Genomic DNA, 22304 nt, shown 5'->3' with positions numbered 1-22304 from the left:
CAGCCCTCTGTGTATTCTCAACACACGAGAATTCTCAACAACCGTGTGTGTGTGTGTGTGTGTGTGCGTGTGTGTGTGCGTGCACGCGTGCACGCGTGCGCATGAGCGTGGCCCTTGGGGGCAGAGTCTTGTGGATCTGGATGGGGAATAGCAACAGCCCACCGTGTAGACGCCTGCAGTCTTTAAAGGACTTTTACTGACACTGGACCCCGGCTGCTCGCGGGAGCGAGCGTGTGGTGGGTGGCTGGACCAGGGGACGCATGGAGTGGAACTATAGGAACAAATGTCACCCATGAGCAGCAGCTTGGATGAAACAACACGAAGCACAGCCGAGAAATCACAGTCGGCAGCAAGCATTCGACTTCGTGATTCCTTGAAGGCCCTTTCAAAGCCGGATGGGCAGGGTGTGGAAAGGGTCATTTCCCCGGTGGCCCCGGGGTGGGGACGGGACGCGGCAGGGGAGAGACGGTGGATTTCTCTCCTGAGTGACTCCAAGAGCCGGTTAGTCTCAGCCCCTGACCAGAAACCGAGATTTATGTCTCTCTGGCTACAAGAGTTATTTCAAAATCTTCTTCCTCCATTACAAAACTCCCCCCTGGGAGCGCGGTTGGCTAAAACGGCCCCAATCTTGGTTTCTCTGCCTTCTCTGCATCTAGAGTTACATGCAGAAAATGAGGGTTTGGGTTCTGGAGGGGCGGGCTCGGGGTCCGTGCCGTCCCTGTCACTGTCAGCTGGCCGCCCTGGAAAAGGGGTCCAGCCTCTGCTGCGCTCTGCCACGCCCCACCTTCTTGTTGTGCGTGCGGATAAATATTCCCTCTTGGCAGAGACGCCAGCAAAAACAAACCTCCGGCAAAAGTGTGGGGAGTTTTGTTTGTTTTTACATTTCTATTTTGTTTTATTTTTTGTTTTGTTTTTGTTTTGCTTTGCATAGCTTTCTCGATAGAATGCTCGATTTTTAACCACAAATAACTATAGCTGAGTCCCAGGAAGTCAGGGAATCTTGGAGAGGGGGAGCCGAGCCGTTCACTTTCGGGAGGCAATGCTAATGACTGCATCCTTTCTGGAATTGTGACCAGTGTCCGTGTCCCATGTTAGCGTGATGTCTGGCCCTGCCTACTACTCTTTATAGCATGTACAGCCATCTGAAGGTACTACACGTTTACTTGGGTGGGTTCACTTGCATCTCCATCGCCATTAGAACATACATTCCATGAAGACAAGGAAATTTACTCTATTTTGTCCGGCGCTTTATTTCCTGTACTGAGAACAGAATGTGTCCAGGACAGGTTCTCACTAACCATCTCGCGAAATGACAAACAAATGTGCCAGGCACTCAACTGTGCCTTTGGAAGCATTACCTCACGTTTTCTTTATTTTTCCTCTCCAAACTCTATCCGTAGGCATGGGTCTTATCCCAGGTGTTTGGAAGAGAAAACGGGGGGAGGGGGGGAACGGCACTGACTGCTCTCACAGGGCAGGTGAGCGGGTGGGGGGGCACCTGAAGTTGGGCAGGGGGACTGGGACTCAGCTGAGGCACGTGACCCCATGTGTGAGGACCTTTGGAAACTCACTTGCTCCATAGAGGTCCGGCCCTACCTGGCTGACCACCTGCTTTTGAACCTGAGCTTTTCCTCATGGAACCGAATGGCCTGTTGTGTGGGGTTAACTGAGACATACTCACACACGGTTATATACACTCAGACCCTTGCTCACACACATTTACACACCCATCCACTCACACATGAACATGCTCACAGTGTGCGTGCACACACACGCACGCTACCATGTTCATACTCACACACGCATATACCCACCTTCTCTCCACCACAAATGGTCTCACACTGATGCACACACACACACACACACACTCACACATATACACACGTACACACCAATGCTACGCGCGATCGTGGCTTTGGGGTCTGACTACTCCTTACCAGAAGCCAGGGAAATGGACCTGGATCAGCACCTTTCCGATTCACATCATAACCAGGGAGAATTCCTCCTTTGGGCCCACGGGCTTTTGAAGAATCCAGTCAAAATGCAGCTTTCTCCAGCTAAGCCTCAAAGAGACCTCTGCTAGAGGTTCCAAGTCTGATGCCTTGACGTCTACACGGAAGCCCATTAACTGAAACAATTCCCAGGCCCCAGCCTCTGAGGGTTGGATTCATAGTTCTGGGCGGGATCCAGACACTGGGTTTCTAATCGCTCCCCCGAGTGACTCTGAGCCCACCAGGCTGTGGGCCAGCCGGCACTGGGAAGCCACTGGAGCAAGCTGAGGGTGTCTCCTTAGGGACAGGGCACCCCTGGAAGATAGGTATGGCCGAGGCACCTTCTAGCACGAGTGCCTTACTCCTCCTAGACGATCCTCCATAAATATTCACTGAAGCCGTTTGCCGTCATGGGAGGGAGTAGTCGCCAATTCTGAATCATTGCCAACTCTATAATTGCACAAGGTTTCTCCCAACGTGGTCTAGACCTTAGCAGCATAAAAATCTAGCCATGCCCGGGGCTACCCCCACCCCCATTTTGACTTAATTGACTTGGGGTAGGCCCCCGTCGGTAATTTTCGCAGCCTCCTGGGTGATTCTAATGTAGTGCTAAGGTTGTGGCTATTGTAGACCAGGAGATGGCAAACACTTCCTGAACAGGGTCAGGCTTTGAGGGACACAGGATCTCGGTCACAGTTACTCAGCTCTGCCATTGTATTGCAAAAGCAGCCCTAAACGATATATATAAACAAGTGGAGGTGGCTGCGTTTCAATAAAACTTTATTTATAAAACCAGGCCATGGGCCGCATTCTGCCCACAGGCTCTAGTTTGCCAATCCCTGTTCTAGACTGTCCTAGCCTCTTAAAACGTGTGTTGAAAATCATCAGAAGGATGTCTTAAACTACTAAATCCTTGGCCCCCTTTGACGGTCTTCTCCTAAGTCTGGGTGGTGACCTGGGAATCAGTATTGATGGGAAGCCTCCCAGATTCTGGGGCTATCCAGACTCTGGGAGCCAGTGACCCACACTCGGAAATACCCAACAGTCATCTAACTCATCAGCCAAGGCGCTAATCTTTCGCCACACGTTCACCCTGCCAGGCTCTCTCCCTCCAGAGGTGTGTGAGCTTACCTGGCCTGTGTCACCTTCCTTCTCTCCTCCCCTTCTATTCTTTGTACTTTTGTCCTTCAAGCCCTTCCCAGGGCTCGAGCCATGTGAGGACAGACTTGGTGCCAGGCCTTGTGACCCGAGAGGGTGGGAGGGAGGTGGAGAGGCAGGCTGTGGGGACAGCAGGAAGGCGGCTCCCATCGAGGCCACCCTTGCTCCACCAGTCACAAGTGTGACTCCGGCTCCTTCAAAGCCCAAACTCTGTGCGTCTGCACCCTGCCTGTTCCCGCTGGCTTGTTTCCACAGGTGAGGCGACAGCAGCCTCTTCCCCGTCTCGGCTTGGTGAGAAGACGCTTATCTCGCTGGCCGGCTCCGGGCTCCGGGGCGATGGCTCTGCAGAGGCCTCAGCTTCTGCTTGCTTGTTCCTAATTAAACTTGAAATCGACTTGAACAAGAGGGCTTTGGGAGCTTGGTGGGCTGCAGGCCAAGGGCCTAAGCAACTGCCACGGAATAGCACCACCTCCCACAGTCCTGATCCCTGGGACGTGTGCACAGATTACGGAGAAATCCTTCTGCAATGAAGTTATGTGAACTCTCAAGCCTGGGTGCTGGATTTCAAAAACAACCAGGGATCAGGGGCAGAGAAACTGGCTTTGCTTGCTGAGCATCGGGAGGGGTTATCTGGGGCCATAGAAATCAGGACCACCCCACCCCAGGAGAGGTCTTTGAGTCCTGAAACATGACTCACCCCACCAACTGTATCCCCCCAACCTTTATTAGAGGCTTTTCCCTTAAAGTGACCCAAGGGGTTGGTACATCTGGAATAGAATATTTGGGGCTTATAGGAAATGTACGAAGCACAGAGGTCGGGATGGTGCCAGCCTTCTACAGACAGGGACAAGTGGCCTGGGGCTGGCTGGGGGTCAGCCACCCTGAGGTGACCGCTTCCTGGTACTTCCATATGGACAACAGTTGGTTCTGGGGAGCCTTGCCTGTCACGCACACAGAGGGCAGTGGGAGTTGTGCAGCACACAGCACTGGATAACATCCAGCACCGACTACACACGCACATGCTTTGCATACGCTCTCTTATTGAGTCATTACAATAACACTGACAGTCACCATTATCTCCACCAAGAGATGAAGAAACTGAGGCACGGAGAGGTGAAGTAATTTGCTCAGGGCCATGCAGGTGGTAAGTGACGGAACTGGTATCCGATCTCCGGCCAGCCCGTCGCCAAAAGAACTGGGAAACGTTTTCAGATTTTGTTTATTTTTTTAAGTTTATTTATTTTTGAGAGAGAGAGCACAAGTGGGAGAGGGGCAGAGAGAGAGAGAGAGAGAGAGAGAGAGAATCTGAAGCAGGCTCCAGGCTCTGAGCTGTCAGCACAGAGCCCCACGCGGGGCTTGAACCCACACACCGTGAGATCATGACCTGAGCTGAAGTTGGACGCTTTGCCCACTGAGCCACCCAGGCACCCCAGAACTGGGAAGTGTTTTAAAGGTGCCCACATATGCCCCCCTGTCACAATGAAGGTACTTTCAAGGCAGCCCAGGAGCAAACGAGGTGTAGCTTGTTAGGGTCTGCAGGGGGTCAGTGCGATAGCAGGTTATTGGTGTGATGACAGAGGAGAAGTGGAGCTAGTGAAAACCTCCGAATTCTGCTCACGGCCGATAGTTGCAGGGAAGTGACACCAGCGTGTCACCCGAGGGTCACGTGCAAGGGAAGTAGTGGCAAATGTAACAGCCAGATGAAGGATGGGTAAGGAGCACCGGGCACTGAGGCCAGCCCTGGGCAGCACTGTGAGCCTGTGTCCCTCTCCCCACCTCCCCTGGGGTGGCTGAGCCTTTCTTTCAGGCTTTCTTCCTCCTCAAGCCTCTTTCTCTCTTTGGCTTCTGTCCTGAAGAAAGGAGGTTGCTTAATTAGGGTTGTGTTGTTTTGGAGTCCTAGCCCCCAGCCCCACAGGGTGGGACCTTATCTGGAGATGAGGTCTTTTCGAAGGTGATCAAGTCAGGGTGAGATCAGTAGAGTGGTCCCTAACCCAATATGACTGGTGTCCCTATAGAAAGGAAATCTGGACACAGGGACACATATCCAGGGAAGATGACGTGAAGAGCCACAGGGACAAGACGGCCATCTGCAAGCCGAGGAGAGAGGCCTGGACGGTGGACAGATCCTTCCTTCGGGGGCCTCAGAAGGGGCCAGCCTGCTCACACATTGATGCCATCTTGACACAGACCTGCAGCTTCCAGAAGATGACATGCTTATGTCTGAGATACTTTGTCACCGCAGCCCTAGCGAGCTAAAACAGCAAGCGATTTATATCCCAGCATGAATCAGGGAACCCTACAATTTCAGGAGCACTTTCAATTTAAAAGAAAAGAAAAAGGTCAAAGCAGTGCATCTCAAGGGCCGGCACCAAGGGCTGCTCTACAAGGTGGTGGGAGAGATGGTGTGGGGGGGCAGGGGTGCAGATTTCCACAGGCCCCAGGCTTCCTGGCTTCTCCCCTTCTGGGAACTTGGTGTCTGTTTAGCTGCTTAGTTTTGGTATCCTGGAAACTGAGCAATGCCAGGCGCCGCCACCCCCAGCAAGCAGGGCTCCCTAGAGCTGTGACTTCTGGAAACAGAATGTTCCTGCCTTCCAGAAGGTGAAAAAGTTCCCTGGGGTCACTTTCTCCTTAGCAGCCAATGGGTAGTGTCCAAACCCTGCTTAAATTTTACCCGGCACTTGTATAGCCTGCCCTGCTCAGCATGTGGCTCGCACAGGTAAAGCTGCACCTTTACATGTAGGGGTGAATAAGGAATCTGGGCTGGGTTTGGGCAATCTTCGCTGGTGTCTTTATTTGTGTCTTCTGCAAGGCAAGCGGGATTCATCTGTTCGTCCACAGGCTGCAGAGATCACCATGAACGTGTCTGACGTTCTTGAGCTGTCCATCTAAGGAGGGAAAAACCACAGTGAAAGCGGACTTTCAGATCTGCTCAGTTCGGAAAGGGAGAGTGTGGATTCCATGCCCTCTGCTCCTAACCTGATGTCTATGGACCTTTATGTGTCCGTTCCCATCAATCTTAGATTATAAACGTTGAAGGCACAGCCATGTCGCTGTCATATTTCCTCCCAGAGCCTTCATGTACTCCCAGTATATGGAGGAAATGGCTTTTACCAAACCTGAGCAAACATTAATCACTCAGGGAGGTTGTGAAAATGCAGATTCCTTGGCCCTGCCTATAGAGGCTCTGAATTCATGGATTAGGGGGAGGGCCCAAGGATGTGTATGTTTTTAAGTTTATTTATTTATTTTGAGAGACAGACAGAGACAGAGAGGCAGAAAGAGAGGGAGAGAGAGAGAGAGAATCCAAATAGGCTCTGTGCCAGGAGCACAGAGAACCACATAGGCTTAAACCCACGAACCAGGAGATCATGATCTGAGCCAAAACCAAGAGTTGGATGCTTAACCGACTGAGCCTCCCCAAGTACCCCAAGGATGTGCATTTTTAACAAGAACCCCACACCCCCAAGTGACAAGGATAGTTGAAATGGGCACACTACAGGAGAATGTACTCCTAGGATCCGGGGCCACGTGATATTTTTCTTTGTATTTTCACAAAGGAGACAGAAGGGGGAAAAAAAACACCAAAAAACAAAAACAAAAAATAAAACTATGAAACTGGCAAATGTCAAGGAGGAAAAAAAATATTTTGCGGAAACTAACAAGTCAATTAAATGTCGGTTGGATTGAATTGGATCCCTGCCACCAAAGAAATTTTTTTTGAGCTTTATTATTTTTTTAGGGCAGTTTTAGGTTCCCAGCAAAACCAAGAAGAAGGTACAAAGATTCCCCATATACCCCTGCCCTCACACGTACAGCTTCCACAACTGTCCACACCCCGACCAGAGCGGTGCGTTTGTGACGGTAGATGAGCCGATGTTGACACGTCCTTATCGCCCAGAGCCCGTAGCCGACATCAGAGTTCGCTCCCTGTCACATGCTGTGGGTTTGAACAAAGCTGTGAGGACGTGTAGCCACCATCCCAGCGTCCGAGCTCCGCCGCTCTGAGAGTCCTCTGTGCTCCTGTGCATCCCTCCCTTCCCCTCCCCCTGCCCACTCCTCAGCCTTTTACCTCTCCATCGTTTTTCTTTTTTTCAGAATGTCAGGGATTTGGAATCATACCACATGCATCCTTTTCAGCCTGGCTTCTTTCACTGAATGCTATGCATTTGAGGCTCCTCCATACTTTTTTTGTGGCTTACTGGCTCATTTCTTTTTAGTGTGGAAGAATATTACATTGTCTGGATGGACCACAGATTATGTATCCTGTTATTTGCTTTCCTAAGGACACTGAGGGAGATGGTGTGGTGTTTACATCGGCCGTGGGTCCCTTCCCTTTTTAATAATAAAGAGCCATGAGAGCCCCAAGCTTTATGGTGTTTGATTGAAAACCACGAAAGGGATTGAATCCCTTTGATTTTCTTATGATTGGGAGCTTGTTGGGTTTTTTAATGCTTTATTTATTTCTGAAAGAGAGAGAGAGACAGCATGAACAGGGGAGGGTCAGAGAGAGAGGGAGATACAGATATGAAGCAGGCTTCAGGCTCCGAGCTAGCTGTCAGCACAGAGCCTGATGTGGGGCTCGAACCCACGGACCGTGAGATCAAGACCTGAGCTGAAGTCAGATGCTCAACTGACTGAGCCACCCAGGCACCCCGGGAGCTTGTTAATCACTGATCCTTGACTCTAATCTGGACTGAGACCACAAGGTAGGTGGATGGTGTCACCTAGGTGCCCATCCTGAAGGCTACAGGTGACAAGGTGGTGGAGAACTGTGAGGTCAGTGTCGCCATGGAAGCAGACATGTGGAGTCCATGCACCAGCACTTCTGCATTGTCCTTGCACATTGTCTTGTCCTGAGGGCCAAAAAAGCAAAGTCTTGCCAGCCAGCTGGGTCGCTGTGTGTCTTAGAGAAACTCCTTGCCCTCTCCGAGCTTTGGTTTGTTTATCTGCAAAACAGCGGTACCTAAGAACTGCACTGACTTGGACGTTTTATGGCATGGCCACATCAAAATCAAAACCGGGTCATCGCCCTCGCCTCATCCTCCCCATCCTGCCTGCCCTGGTCCATTTGTCAACTCAGGTCGGGAACAGCATGAGTCGCAGAGGAAGCACTCAATATGTGTCTACAGATGGCTCTTTGGTTCTCAGACCCGACCCCTCTGTATCTTGGCATATTTCTATCTGAGTTGGGTAGAAAGAACGAAGCTGGAATCAGTGATATTATTTTCCTTAGGGATCCCCCCTCCTTTTCCTTCAGCCCCATCCAGCTGCTGGCACCCTGGGCCCCTGAACGTAGAGCCAGTTTCCTTCCCACTTCTTCTGACTCATATCTTTCATCATGTCCCAGGGGAGCAGCGTCTGTCACTCCCTTCTCCTGGTGAACAGGAGCGGCTTGGGCACGATCTGAGCTGGAACTCAGTGCAACCAGGAGCAGGCATGATCCAGGAGCAATTAGCAAAGCCGTGAGGTCTGCTTCGGTGTGCCAGGCGCACGGGGGTGCAGAGAGTTTCCCGACCACCTTCTTCCCTCCCCCATGAAGCATTAAGTAGGGAGAGGGAAGCTTTCTTGCTTCTTTTCCCTCTCCTCCCGGAGTGGTGACTTGGAAGGACACTACACATTATCTGCTTTGCGGTGGAGGCTTCTGCATTTTTCACCAGCAGTGCATAGTGGGGGTGGATACACTCAGGGCCGGTGTGCACGTTCGAACCACCAGAGTCTCACCTCCTTCCATGACTCCGGCCTCTTTGCCTTGAGATTTCCAGACCCCATCTGTGCTGAAAACCCAACCAGAACCCTTGCCAATGTGTTTGGGAGAGGAAAGCTTACTTTAGATGGGCTTTCCAGTGCACTCCTATAATTACAGCTTGATTCTAAAGCACTAAATGGCTATTATTATAAAACCAGTGTGTTTGCTGCCAAGGCGATAGGAAAGACACCCTGTAAGCCACAGCAACACAAGCTTCGGGGAAATCAAGACTTCTTACTGGGTTTAAGAGAAGGCATAATGGTGAGAACAGAAGACGGGGCTCTTCAGCCGTGTATGCAAACTCACAGGTTCTTAGGGGGACAGAGGAGAAGGGAGGAAATGAAATGGAGGAGAGAAACCCCTTAGGACGGTGGCAGACACAGCAGTGACTTTGCACAGACACAAAGTCAAATAACCGTTTGCAAGGGCTCTAGAATATACCGACTGCTGTGATGTTGAAATGTAGATTTCCCCAAACTCTTACTCATTTCAAAGTGTTTATATAGCGCGCTATGTGCCAGGCATTGTCCCAAACCCTCGACATATATTAACTCATTTAATTAAATTTCCATTGAGTTTCACAGTTTCTAGATTTATGGAATTTTCACCTGGAGACTTAGTCAAATCTGTGATCACTCCTCACCCAAAGAAGCTCTTGGAACGGTGACAGATCATTCTAGATTCCAGCCCACACTTTCTCGGTTAGCACCTGCCCCTCTGTGGCCTGGCCTTTCTACTTCTGGGAACACTTAACCCTCTGTGTGCTGGACAAGACAAGAGCTAGTGAACAGGGAAGGGGAGTGGGGAGAGGCTGAAGGGTCGGGGGAGGGGAGAAGACAGGCTGGGGAGGAAAAGGACCCGGATCTGAAGGCAAACTCAGAGGAAAGCTGCGGCCTGATCACTTGAGACTCTTTTTCTTAAGACCGGCCACCTAAGTAGCAGGAGGAAGGTCTGCCGAGAGCTTCTGATTCGGCCAGGCTTCCCCCTTAGCTCCTTCTGTTCAAGTTCATCTCACAGCAGTGGGCAAGGAATTTGTGATGAGCTAATTCTCCCCGGAACTAGGAGAGGGAGCTTGCCTTTCTTGCCAGGGCACTGTCCCATTCTTTGAAGGCTTGGTTTTGAAGAAGGACCTAAGTTGGGCTTGATGCAGCAAAAACAGGGCACACGGTGGCTTTGCTTTGACACCGGGACTTGTCTCTGTCCCTGTCTGGACTTCCTTTCCCTACTTGACATCATCAAGCGCCTGTGTGGTGCTGATTTTGGGGGTGGAGGGGTGGAGGAGTGACGTTCTTCCCAGGAGCCTTTGCTGTGGCTCCTTCTGCTTGAGTGAGGGGCTGGCTTTGGGAGGTGTGGAGGCGGGTGGATGGAATGCAAGGCAAGGCAAAACCAAACCAGAAGCCCATTAAGATGAATCAGGGGTCAGTGTGGGAGGTCATGCTAAGAAGGCCAGAGGTAGACTACTTTGGAAGAGTTCCAAGCCCACTAGTGAAGGAGAGGATGCTGGTTCTGGGATGAAGCAGAGAGCACCCAAGACAGCCACGGGGAAAGGCTTGGGGGAGTGTGTGCTCCCTTCAGCATGGCACATTTGGGGCTTCAGGGAGAGGTCATAGGCAGTCTCCTCACAGGGCGAGGCAAAAAGTCTCTTGTGGCTCTATTAAATGACACAGTTCATGACACATGCCTAAGAGAGTGCCGGATGTCCAGATTTATTAGGTTAGCTTTTAGGATTATATTTTGGGACCCAAAGTCTTCAGAGGTCATAATAAAATCCACCGCTGTCTGGCCTGCTTCCCAGCAAGCACATGGTGACATTTGCTTCAGGTGGCAGGAGACAGCCGGATACATTTTCTCCATCCTGGCCTGATGTTTTCGGAGTCCTGGGTCGATGGGTCTGCGCTCGTGTGCGTGGCACAGAAACGCCAGCCATTGAGTTCGGGGAACTATAAAAAGAATCTAGTTTTGGGGTCGGTGATTTGAAAGAGGAGTGGCCGAGACGGTGGATCCAGTGTTTGGTTGCTCTCCATCAGGAGTCTGACAGTGACTTGGAGAGGGAATGGAAGAAGCTTGGTTTACATGTATTTGAACTTGAGGATCCTTTGGTGTGTCTGAGGGATGGAGAGGGGGATGGAAGAGCCGGGACATAGACCATAGGGAGATCCTTGCTATGAAGTCATCCAAAGCAGTGTTCTCTAACTGAAAGAGCGCCCCAAATTATATTAGCTGGCCTAAAACACGTTGAGATTCCTTGCTCTATCGTAAATGGCGACATGATAAAATTTTTTCTTTTTTTTCTTGAAGCCATTTCTCTCTTGCTCCCTTCTTTGACATGGCTCTGTTCCTAGGAGCCTTGCTTCTTTGGAGGTCTGAAAAAGGCAAAATATCTTTTTTGGAAGATTTTGGAAGCTGGAAAACCAGGGATGCTTGGGTGGCTCAGTCAGTTAAGCATCTGACTTCTACTCAGGTCATGATCTTGCGGTTCGAGGGTTCAAACCCTGCGTTGGGCTCTGTGTCCTGAAGCTCAGAGCCTGGAGCCTGCTTCAGATTCTGTGTCTCCCTCTCTCTCTGCCCCTCCCCTGCTTGTGCTCTCTCTCTCTCTCTCTTTTTAAACAAAATTTAAACAAACGTTAAAATTTTTTTTTAAATGTTTTATTTATTTCTAGGAGAGAGAGAGAGAGACAGCGTGAGCAGGGGAGGGTCAGAGAGAGAGGGAGTCACAGACTGAAACAGGCTCCAGGCTCTGAGCTGGCAGTCAGCACAGAGCCCGACGTGGGGCTCGAACCCATGAACTGCGAGATCATGACCTAAGCGAAAGTCGGACGCTTAACCGACTAAGCCACCCAGGAGCCCCTAAAAAAATTTTTTTAAGAAGCTGGAAAACCAGACTGGAATTGGGGAGCACCCCTTCCTGGCTGGCTCCCCCTGCATGCTCTTGTTCCCCCAGCCCAGGCTTGGCTTGTTGCTAAGTCATATAGCCAAGAAGCTGTAGGCAGGTGGAGCTGCAACTCTCACCTTGACTCCATCTCCCATCTCTGCTGGGCTGAGGCACCTGCTCCAACAGAGAGAATCTGTTTCAGTGAATTTACAGTAATGATAGAAAGGGTCTGTGAGATGGCCAACAGACACATGAAACGATGCTCAGCATCCCTCCTCATCAGGGAAATACAAATCAAAATGACACTGAGATACCACCTCACGCTGGTCAGAGTGGCTAAAATGAGCAAATCAGAGAACTCTAGATGCTGGCGAGGATGTGGAGAAACGGGCGCCCTCCTACACTGTTGGTGGGAATGTAAACTGGTGCAGCCCCTCTGGAAAACAGTGTGGAGGTTCCTCAGGAAACTAACAATAGAACTCCTCTATGACCCAGCAATAGCACTGCTAGGAATTTACCCAAGGGATACAGAAATGCTGAGGCATAGGAGCACATGTACCCCAATGTTCATAGCAGCACTCTCAACAATAGCTAAAACATGGAAAGAGCCTAAGTGTCCATCAACGGACGAATGGATCAAGAAGATGTGGTTTATCTATACCATAGAATACTACATGGCAATGAGAACCAATGAAATCAGGCCATTTGTAGCAACATGGATGGACCTTGAGGGTGTTATGCTGAGCAAAATAAGTCAGGCAGATAAGGACAAATATCATATGTTTGCATGTATAGGAGGATTAGGAGGAATTTTACTGAGGATCAATGGGGAGAAGAAGGGTGGAAATGGTGGGGGAAAGGGAGAGAGGCAAACCATGAGAGATTCTTGAATGCTGACAAAAACTGAGGACTGATGGATGTGGGGGGGAGGGGGGATGGGCATGGAGGAGGGCACTCGTGGGGATGAGCACTGGATGTTATGTGGAAACTAATTAGACAATAAACTATTTGAAAAAAAAAAAAAGGGGGCTGTGAGAGCAGCAACCTAACACATGGGGAGACTGTCTGTTCTCTGGGGTGCAGACTGATCTGCTCCAGGAGCCACAGTCCAGTGGCCAGATGCTCAGAGGTGAGGCCTTTATTTCTGGGGTGGTGGGGACATGGAGTCGGGAGCTGAAGGGGGCTTAGCACACAGTGAACACTCCACAGATTTGAGGGCTGACTTGATATTAGCAATCCCATACTTCAGATAATAGAAACTCACACATAGTTACGAGTCTACTTACAGACATCCTGTGTTAGTTGTATGACTCTGTTTTTGAAATAATATTCTAGATAAAAGCCATCGTATTTGGACCTGGCTGCATTTATTGAGGTCATCTCCTTTTCTTCTTTTGGCATGTTTGTTCTCAGCTGTATATATTTGAGATTAAAGATTGGGAGTGGTATTTCTTCTTTTAGTTCATTTATTCGCGTATTTGCTCCACATAATTTTATGAGTACTCACTATACCTGAGTCTAAGCCCTGGGAACATAAAGACAAAAGAACATGGCTCCTCCCTTGGAAGAAAGAAAGGGACAGATAAACAACCCCATACAATGTGACCGAGCCCCATTATCTTCCATGTGGTCAGGGGAGACTCCTCAAGAGCGGAAACCCTCAAGACAGGCAAGAGACTGGAGGGGCACAGGATTAGAGAAGATCTATTTCAGACAGGTGAAAAACCAAATGGCAAGAGACTGAGGTAGTCAGAGCACGTGATGGTGAGCAATTATGGATGCCTGGAGTGTCACACACAAGAGCAACCATGATGAGAGATGAGGCCAGACAAGAGGGAAGGGACCAAGCTCACAGAAAGTCTGATGCCATGAGGAATACCTTTCATTCTGTCCTCAGTAAGGAGCCAGGAAGGAGCTTTACACGCATGGGGATGAGATGATCAGATGATCATTTTTTGCATGCTGCAAGGATGACTCCAGCATGGTGCACAGGATAGGCGAGAGGGAGTTAGACTGGCGGCGAGAAGACTAGATAAGGGAATTTTCCAAATTCCAGGCAAAGGAAGCTGACGGTAATGGTATGCAGATGGTGGTGCAAAGGGGGTAGGGGGTGGTTGAGAGATTTGGGGATCAACCAGATTTGATTTTTAATCACGTGTGAGTAATGAGGGGAGCATTCAGCATGGCTTTTGGTGTTTTCACTTGGACAATCAGTGGTTGGTGGTTCTATTCGTGGAGGGAGATAGAAAGATGAAGAGAACCAGCCGTTAGAGAGGTGTCTGATGTGCTGAGTCGGAGGCACTCCAGGGAGGTTCCAGTGTGGATGACCAGCATGCAGCTGGCATGGGTGGGTCACCCCCGGGGAAAGGAGGTAGTGAGTCTTGGGAAACACCGACATCCAAGGGATGGGGAGAGAAAGACAAGTCCATGTAGGGCTAATGGGGTGCATTGGGAGAAGAAGGGAGCCAATTAGGAGGTAGTGGCAAGTGTCTGAAATAAAGGCAGGATGGCATCCAGAGAAGGAAGTGTGGATAATGTGAAAACATGGCAGAAAGGGCAACCAAAACCACCAAAAATCACTCTTGTGTCTGGGAGATAGGAGGCCACATGGGACCTTGAAGAGAGCTGTTTCAGTGGAGAGAAGGAGGGGCCACATCCAGTGAGCTGAGGCGTGTTGACAAGGGACAAAGTAGCCACTCTAAACACAAGCTTCACTGCAGAAACCCTGGTAGTGTGCATGCAGGGAGACAGACGGACGGCTGATCAATGGATACGTAGATGATAAGTAGACCATGGACAGTATTTAGAGGGGATGTGAAGTTAAGAGACTCTTTAAGAGAGAAAACTCTTGAATATGTCAATAGACTGACAGGGAGAAGCGAATGGAGAGACGGAAGTAGAAAACACAGGAAATGTCAAGGCCAGCTGCTCGAGGGAGGTCATAGGAGAAATGGGCGTGACATGTGGGTTCTTCTTGGATGCAAGGCAGGTACCACTCATATTAGAGATGTGGGAAGGAAGTATGGATGCAGTGGGTACCAAGTGAGGAAGTTAACGTCTGCTTGCCTCTTTTTTCTTTCCATTTGTTTCAGTGAGACAGGCAAGATCCCCTCTGATAGGAAAGATGGCAGAAGGGACTTCAATTATGTCATTGCTGTGAGGCAAACGGAGCGTGAGGTTGATCAGTAACTTGCAGGAGGGTGGCTGAGCACGGAGGGATTCATCCAAGGCTGGCTCTTGGCACCTGGGGTCCCACCCGTGTCGGAGTCTGTGAGCCATTCTCGGAGGCACCCAGGCATCAGGATGTGGGAGCAGAGCAGACCTGTGGCTGGGCTGGCACACGGTTGGGGCTGAAAGTGGAAAGGTAGCCAGCATTGTTGTGGCTGTTGGCATGCCAGTGGCCGTGGCCAGATGGGCTTACCTGGGAAGAAAAGGACAGAAGGAGAAAGGTGACAAAGTGTGAGAAAAGGGGGGAGTCCAGAGTCTGGAGAGCATGACGAGGCGAGAGATTGAACAAGAGAAAGAGCTGGAAAGTTGGGACACTGTGTCAGGGATCTCAGGTTTTACACGCCAGAGGCCGGACAGTTTGGGATGATGGCGGGTCCAAGACGTGGCCATAAAAGTGGGTCGGTGATGGGCGAGGACAGTGACAAGCCCTTAAAGTGGGGTCAAAGAAGCAGAAAGCTAGCGGGCCCACCGGACATCAACCACCTCTGGGCACTTGAGGGATTTGTTGTGGGAAGAGGCCTCGAACCAGCAGGTGTGAGATGGAAGGATCCAGAGACCTCAACAAGGTGATTGAGTCAACAAGTGTTATTTTAGCAAGAAAGACTCGAAAGTCAGAATTCTTGATAAACATGGTCTCCTGAGCGAAACAGACGATGGGCAGGGTGGGCCCCTACTGTTTGGTTTCATTTTCTGGTCTATCAGTTCTTGGGCCTGTGGACCTCTGTTTGTTTTATTTTTTATTATTTATTTATTAAAAAAATTTTTTTAATGTTTATTTTTGAGAAAGACAGAGCATGAGCAGGGGAAGGGTAGAGAGAGAGAGAGGGAGGCACAGAATCCGAAGCAGGCTCCAGGCTCCGAGCTGTCAGCACAGAGCCCGATGCAGGGCTCGAACTCACGAACCATGTGAGATCATGACCTGAGCCGGAGTCGGACACTTAACTGACTGAACCACCCTGGGCCCCCCGTCTGCTTGTTTTAATAATGAAGGGGCAAGGCTAGTTATTTCCAGGATATGGAGAAATGGAAACTTCAATAAGTGTGTTGGTGACTTTGCCCAAAATGACACCACCCAAGTGCTGACCTCAGTCTGTCACTCCTTCTCCCTCGCCCTCCCTGCTTGGCCTCCTTGCTCTCTGTTTAACTGATTGCAGTAAAGCTGGTCCACACGGACGCATGCCCTCCAGAGATCTGGCACTGAGATTCGATACAGGGATGTGGACGGGAATTTTCCCACTTGGCACAGTGGTGTGAAAATCAGGAGGGAATGTTTTTCCTGCTTGGCAACCAGAGGTATCAGATCATTACTTCTTTCTCCTTCCAACTCTGTTGCTATTTATGTACATGTATCAGTTCCCTAACAATACCTTTTGCTTAGCAGGAGCCTTCTCTTACTAAAAGCAAAACAACAACAACAAAACCTATATTTTTAATTCTAGAGGTAGACATGCTTGCTTCTCTTTCCACTTCCACTTTTTAAGAAAAATAAATATAATGATCTATAGATACATTTACCTCATGGCGCCTGGGTGGCTCAGTCGGTTGAGCGTCCGACTTCGGCTCAGGTCATGATCTCACCATTTGTGAGTTCTAGCTCCCCGTCGGGCTCTGTGCTGACAGCTCGAAGCCTGGTGCCTGCTTCAGATTCTGTGTCTCCCTCTCTCTCTCTGCCCCCCCCCCACTCACGATCTGTCTCTCTCTCTCTCTAAAAATAAATAAACAAACATTCTATATACATTTACCCCTCACCAATCTGACCCATGTGAAGGTGTGAGGTCCTTGAAAATTGGGATCTATGGAGTCTTACTGACTTTAGAACTCCCTAAACTCTTTTAGTCCTTAGCACACGGCAAGCATGTTTGTTGAGTGAATAAGGCGTGTTTACTGAAGGAACAGTGGTTTTGCTCACCACTCTAAATCAGGGGCTTTGAGGCCTGAATAACTGGGGCAGGTTTCATTCTGCCCAGCCTTGGTCTCTTACCCCTTATTCTCTGTGGTCAAGGCCGCATCTATGGTAAAAGGAAACAGGACCAGGTCTTAATACCACTGGGTTTGTTTTTTTTTAATGTTTTATTTATTTCTGAGAGAGACCACATGAGAAGGGAAGGGTCAGAGAGAGAGAGGGAGACAAAGAATCTGAAACAGGCTCCAGGCTCTGATCTAGCTGTCAGCACAGAGCCCGACGCGGGGCTCAAACCCATGAACTGCGAGATCATGACCTGAGCCGAAGTCAGACGCTTAACGGACTGAGCCACCCAAGCACCCCTATACTGCTGGGTTTAATTTTGGCTTTCCCACTGGCTGCGAAGCCTCAGGTAAACTGTCAAACCTCTGAATCCACGTTTGTTCGGATAAAAATTCATTTAATTATTAGGAGGATTAAATTAGAGGTAGCCTGGTAGCCTAAATCTAGGAACTGATCGATTAAGAAAAGATTCTTTCTTGACTCCCATCCATATAGACAACCATCTATATGGGTGTCAGGACAAGGATCTCTGAGGTGTTGAACCAATTAAGAAGTGGTTCCTGAAGCCATGGAAGAGCTTTGTGCTCTGTATAGAATTAATCTGGAACCGATTTCATGATCAGGACTTAGTACAAGCCATGCTCTGAAAACACCAATTAGATCAGATGCCCATGTCGGGGAGTTGAGGCCGCAGATAGAAGGTTCCCTATGAAACACTGTCCCTCCTGTCACTAGACAGTACTTTGCTTCAGAACACAAGAAGAGGAACCTCTCTCCCCAAAGAGGTGAGGGGACATGTGGGTGGTGGCCAGGAACCTCAAAGATCAACGAAAGAACATGAACATGAGAACTTCCTTTTTGTGGATATTCACCATGTCTCAGACATGTACTAGGTGCTTTCTATTTACAACATCTTTTCATTATTGAACAACACACTTCAAGGGGTTGGGAAAGCTGGAATCCTGGAAGATAGAAGTTCTGGGTATGTCAAGCTTTCCAACTACCTCTGAGTTTTAAAAAATAGGAGTACAGATTGGGTTGTGCAAAGCTAACCTATGCCATCAGGTTAGAAAGGAATTGAAATCACTGTACTTGGAGACGGTCCATGTCAGTGGACAGTAGACTGTAAGGGGCATGAGAAGTCAGGGATCCCATCTGTTTGGCCCAGTGCTCAGCAGATGATAGGTGCTCAGTCCAGGGTTTGATGTTTGGACCTGCAGTGGCCATTTTGTGACCATGAGGAAACATGAGGAAAATTTCAGGGAAGGTGACCCAGAGCCCTGACATGTTTGAGCTGCCAAATTAACTCACCCTGGGACGACCTGCCTTCAGACCTCTTACTCTATGATATAATTAAATGTATTTATTCTTAAAAGTCATTTTTCTCTGGATATTTTTTTTTTAAATCATGGCCGGAAACATCTTAGTTGACCCAATCCCTAAATATGAGCTTGGTTGGCCATTCGACATTTCTCTGCTTCAGTCGGATGAGCACAGTTGTGCTCTTTAATGGGGCAACACCATATGTGAATGATGGCAGGCACCTATTTCCTAAGGCAAAACCATAAAATTTGTCAGGACCCTTGCGCTCATCTCCTCTACTTTTAAACAAACTTTCATTTCATCCAGAGTTGGGTTCCTGGCAGCGCAGGTGGCAGAGAATGAGCCTGGCACTTTCGTATTTGGTTTGTCAAGGGTACCCCATGGAGCTGGGTGTTATGTTATGTGAGCTGGGCCATCTCTCTGACCCGCCCGCTGCCATGCCCCCTGGCAGGCCAGCAGTGGAGACCAAAGCATAGTTCACATTCTTCCCTCTTCTGGAAAATTCTGAGGAAAGACACCTGAACTGGTGTCATAGGCATTTTCTCCTCCCTTTTCCTGGTGGATCTGCATCTCTTGAAGCTAAACCATGCTGAGAGGGAGACACAGGTGCGCTTGGAGGCATTATCAACCCTTCATCAGAGAAGACAGGGATTTGCATAAGTGTTTAGGGCAAATATTTAGGAGTATCTGTGACCGAGGTAGGTGGTGCATCTGTATATCCGTATCTCATGTAGATGAAGTCATCTGACTTTGTCTCAAACATGCTACCCTGACATGTGTCTGGCTGCCTTGGAAAACCCATTCCATCCCAGGAGCCACTGGATTCCCCTGTGATCTCCCCGGGGGGGGGGGGGGGGCTCAAATTAGTAAGGAGAAAGAGGTGACATGAGGCCTGAAATGTAGCTGAGAAACTGGTGCTGAAAGGTTTGTTAATACTGGATGGGTGGGGGCTGCGTTTTCAGCTCCTTCTCTTGGAAGAAGGGAGCTCTTCCTGCTGGGACTCTGTCATTGCCCTAGTGAGCTGCAGGCCACCAGGCTCCACAGAGAGGAGCGGGGAGAGGGTCCAGATAGGACAGACAGCCGCATCGCACAGCGACAGCTGGCACACTGTAGGGGAGCAAAGAAGGAAGCAAAGCCTGCCCAGGAAACTGCTGGTAACGCCAACGGCATGAGAAGGGTGTTCTGGAACAGAAGAATGTCTGCGGTGAACCAGAACCAGGCGGTTGTTTTAGCCTCATTGTGAATCATCACAAGTGAGGAGGACCCACTTTAGAATTTTCCATACCCCCCTCCCCTGTGCTTCATTGACGTGAAATTGTATGGTCGAACCTGTAGCTCCCAATTCCAGTTTGGGCCCCATCAACTGTAATCCCCAACCTCTTTGTCTTGATTGAATCCCAAATTTAGTTTCCTTACTACTACATCTTGGTATCTGTCTCTTATCACCCTATGGGGGCTCTTTTTCATTACTGTTTAGGTTTTTATTTTTTTAATGTTTTATTTATTTTTTGATTGAGAGAGAGAGAGAGAAGGAGGGAGACACAGAATCCAAAGCAGGCTTCAGGCTCCGTGCTGTCAACACAGAGCCCGACGCAGGACTCGAACCCAGGAGCCACGAGATTGTGACCTGAGCTGAAGCCGGACGCTCAACCGACTGAGCCACCCAGGTGCCCCTAGGTTTTTATTCTGAAACAATCTCAAGCTTACAAAAAAATTGCAAATACAGGACAAAGAATTTTTGATCTCACAAACGCCTTGAGAGTTAGTTGCCAACACGCAGCCCCATCACCGTGAAAACGTTAGTGTGTAATTTCTACAAACAGCATAGATTCCTACATAGCTGTGTATCCATAACTACAGCCTCTGTGGCTATGATACAGCTATCCCAGTCCTGACATTAGCACGGACACATTACTACCGCTTAACCCGTTCACATCTCCCCAACTGGTCCAATAATGGGTCCAGTTATCGTGATTGACATGTCTCATTTGGCCCCTGGAAACCATCACGGCTCCTTAATCTTTCCTTGACCCTTGTGACATTGGCAGTTTTAAAGACCACTGGCCAGTAACTCTTAGGATATCCCTTAGTTTTAAACTTGTGTAATGATTCTTTGACAGACACATTACAGAAGCAATGATGTGTTCTTTCCATTACATCCTGAAACGCAATACACAACTCTGAGCCCTGAAGCAGGTGGGTCTGCCAGATCTCACCCTTAGAAAGTCACCCCTCTTCCCTGTGTAATTAGTAAGTATTTTTTCTGCATGGGGAGACACTTTGAGGCAATGCACGTGTTCTGTGTCTCATCAAAATTTCAATTTATTTCTATCAGTATGGGCTCCTGAATTCTTCTTTTCAGAAGTCAGAAGCCATTACTTCATTGATTTTGTTGTTGTTCAAATCATCCCAGATTTGGAAAGTAGGAGCTCCTTCAAGTTGACTTTAGGGGTTTTGCAATGCTGGGTGTGAGGACCCACAGATGTGCTACAGAGAAGCACAGGATAGCAATGTTTCCACCTCCGTTCTTCGTTGGATCCCTTTCCTGCCCCAAGATTCTTGAACTGTGTAAATCCTTCCCCAGAGAACACAGTGGCATGGTCATAACTTGCTAAATACTGTAATTAAAATAGTTCTCTTATTAACTTTGTGATAACACTGCCCCCCCCGCCTTGAAATTACATGTTAGCGTTTTGTTAATTAAATTTCCAGTTCCAACAGAACTTCTTGCTGCTGCCATGAGGTTTACAGGGGGCCCTATTCCTGGGGGCTGGGAAGGTGGTCCAGCAGGTCAGACAGGCTCTCATCTTTTCTGCTGGAAGGTTGAGGGAGGGAAAGAGGGGAAGAGATTGTGAACGGTCTGTGCGTAAGTAAGGTGGCCAGATTGAACAAATAAAAAGAAAGGGTACTCTGTGAAATTGGAATTTCAGGTATATAACCAATAATTTTTTAGTGTATGTCCCCAAATTGCACGGGACATACTTAGGCCAAAAAGTTAATTGTTATTTCTCTGAATTCCAAATTTAGTGCGATGTCCTATACTCTCTCTGGCAATACTATACCTACCTAAACCTTGACTCATGGTGACAAAGAAGAAAAGTTTTTCACTCTTCTTTTAGTATATGTTGGCTCCTTAATTTCTGAATTAGCATTGGAGTTTGTCTGTATTGTTCTGGTCAACTCCTTAATGCACACAATCTCAAAAAGATTTTACAGCTACCTGTTTTACTAATACTTGTATGATGGCCAATATGGATCCATTGATCTATTAATCTTTTAATCTTTAAAAAAATTTTTATTTTAGAGAGGGAGAAAAAAGGAAAGCAGGGTAGAGGGGCAAACAGAGAGAGAGAGAGAGAGAGAGAGAGAGAGAATCTCAAGCAGGCTCCACACTCAGTTCAGAGCCTAACATGGGCTCAACCCTGAGATCATGAGATCATGACCTGAGTCAAAACCAAGTGTTGGGCACCCAACCAAATGAGCCACCTGGGTGCCCCATGATCTATTAATAATTTAAACAGAGTCTGCAATGCACCAGGGGCTGTGTGAGGTACTACAGACACAAAAGCCAGTAAGACATGAGCCTTGACCTCACAGAGCCCACTGCGTAGAGCAGGGGTCCTAGGCTTTGCCAAAGCCGGCCACCATCTTGTTTTGTTTTATTGAAAAAACTTTATTGAAACACAGGCACACCTATTTGTTTACAACTGTTTATGGCTGCTTTCACCTACAGTGGCTGGGTTGCATAGTTGTAATGCAGATCATGTAGCCCCCAAACCTGAAATATTTACCTTTGGCTCTTAATAAAAAGAGTTTGCTGGCCCCTGACCCTGAGAAAGATCTAGCCAACAATAGGAACAATAGGTAAAAGAGATGTAAGCAAAGCATATGGGAAACACAAAGAAGGGAGCCGCTAGCCCTGTCTCTGTGATGTTGTACCAGTTAGTTAGAGTGACTTTAGAGCTGAATTTTGAAGGATTTGTCAAAAGGTAAGAAGGGAGGGGAGCTAGGATTCTATGT

This window comes from Hyaena hyaena, unplaced genomic scaffold (assembly GCF_003009895.1).
Source record: "Hyaena hyaena isolate Hyena2069 unplaced genomic scaffold, ASM300989v1 scaffold_39, whole genome shotgun sequence".
Classification (NCBI taxonomy): Eukaryota; Metazoa; Chordata; class Mammalia; order Carnivora; family Hyaenidae; genus Hyaena; species Hyaena hyaena.
This window is presented reverse-complemented; position numbering follows the sequence as displayed.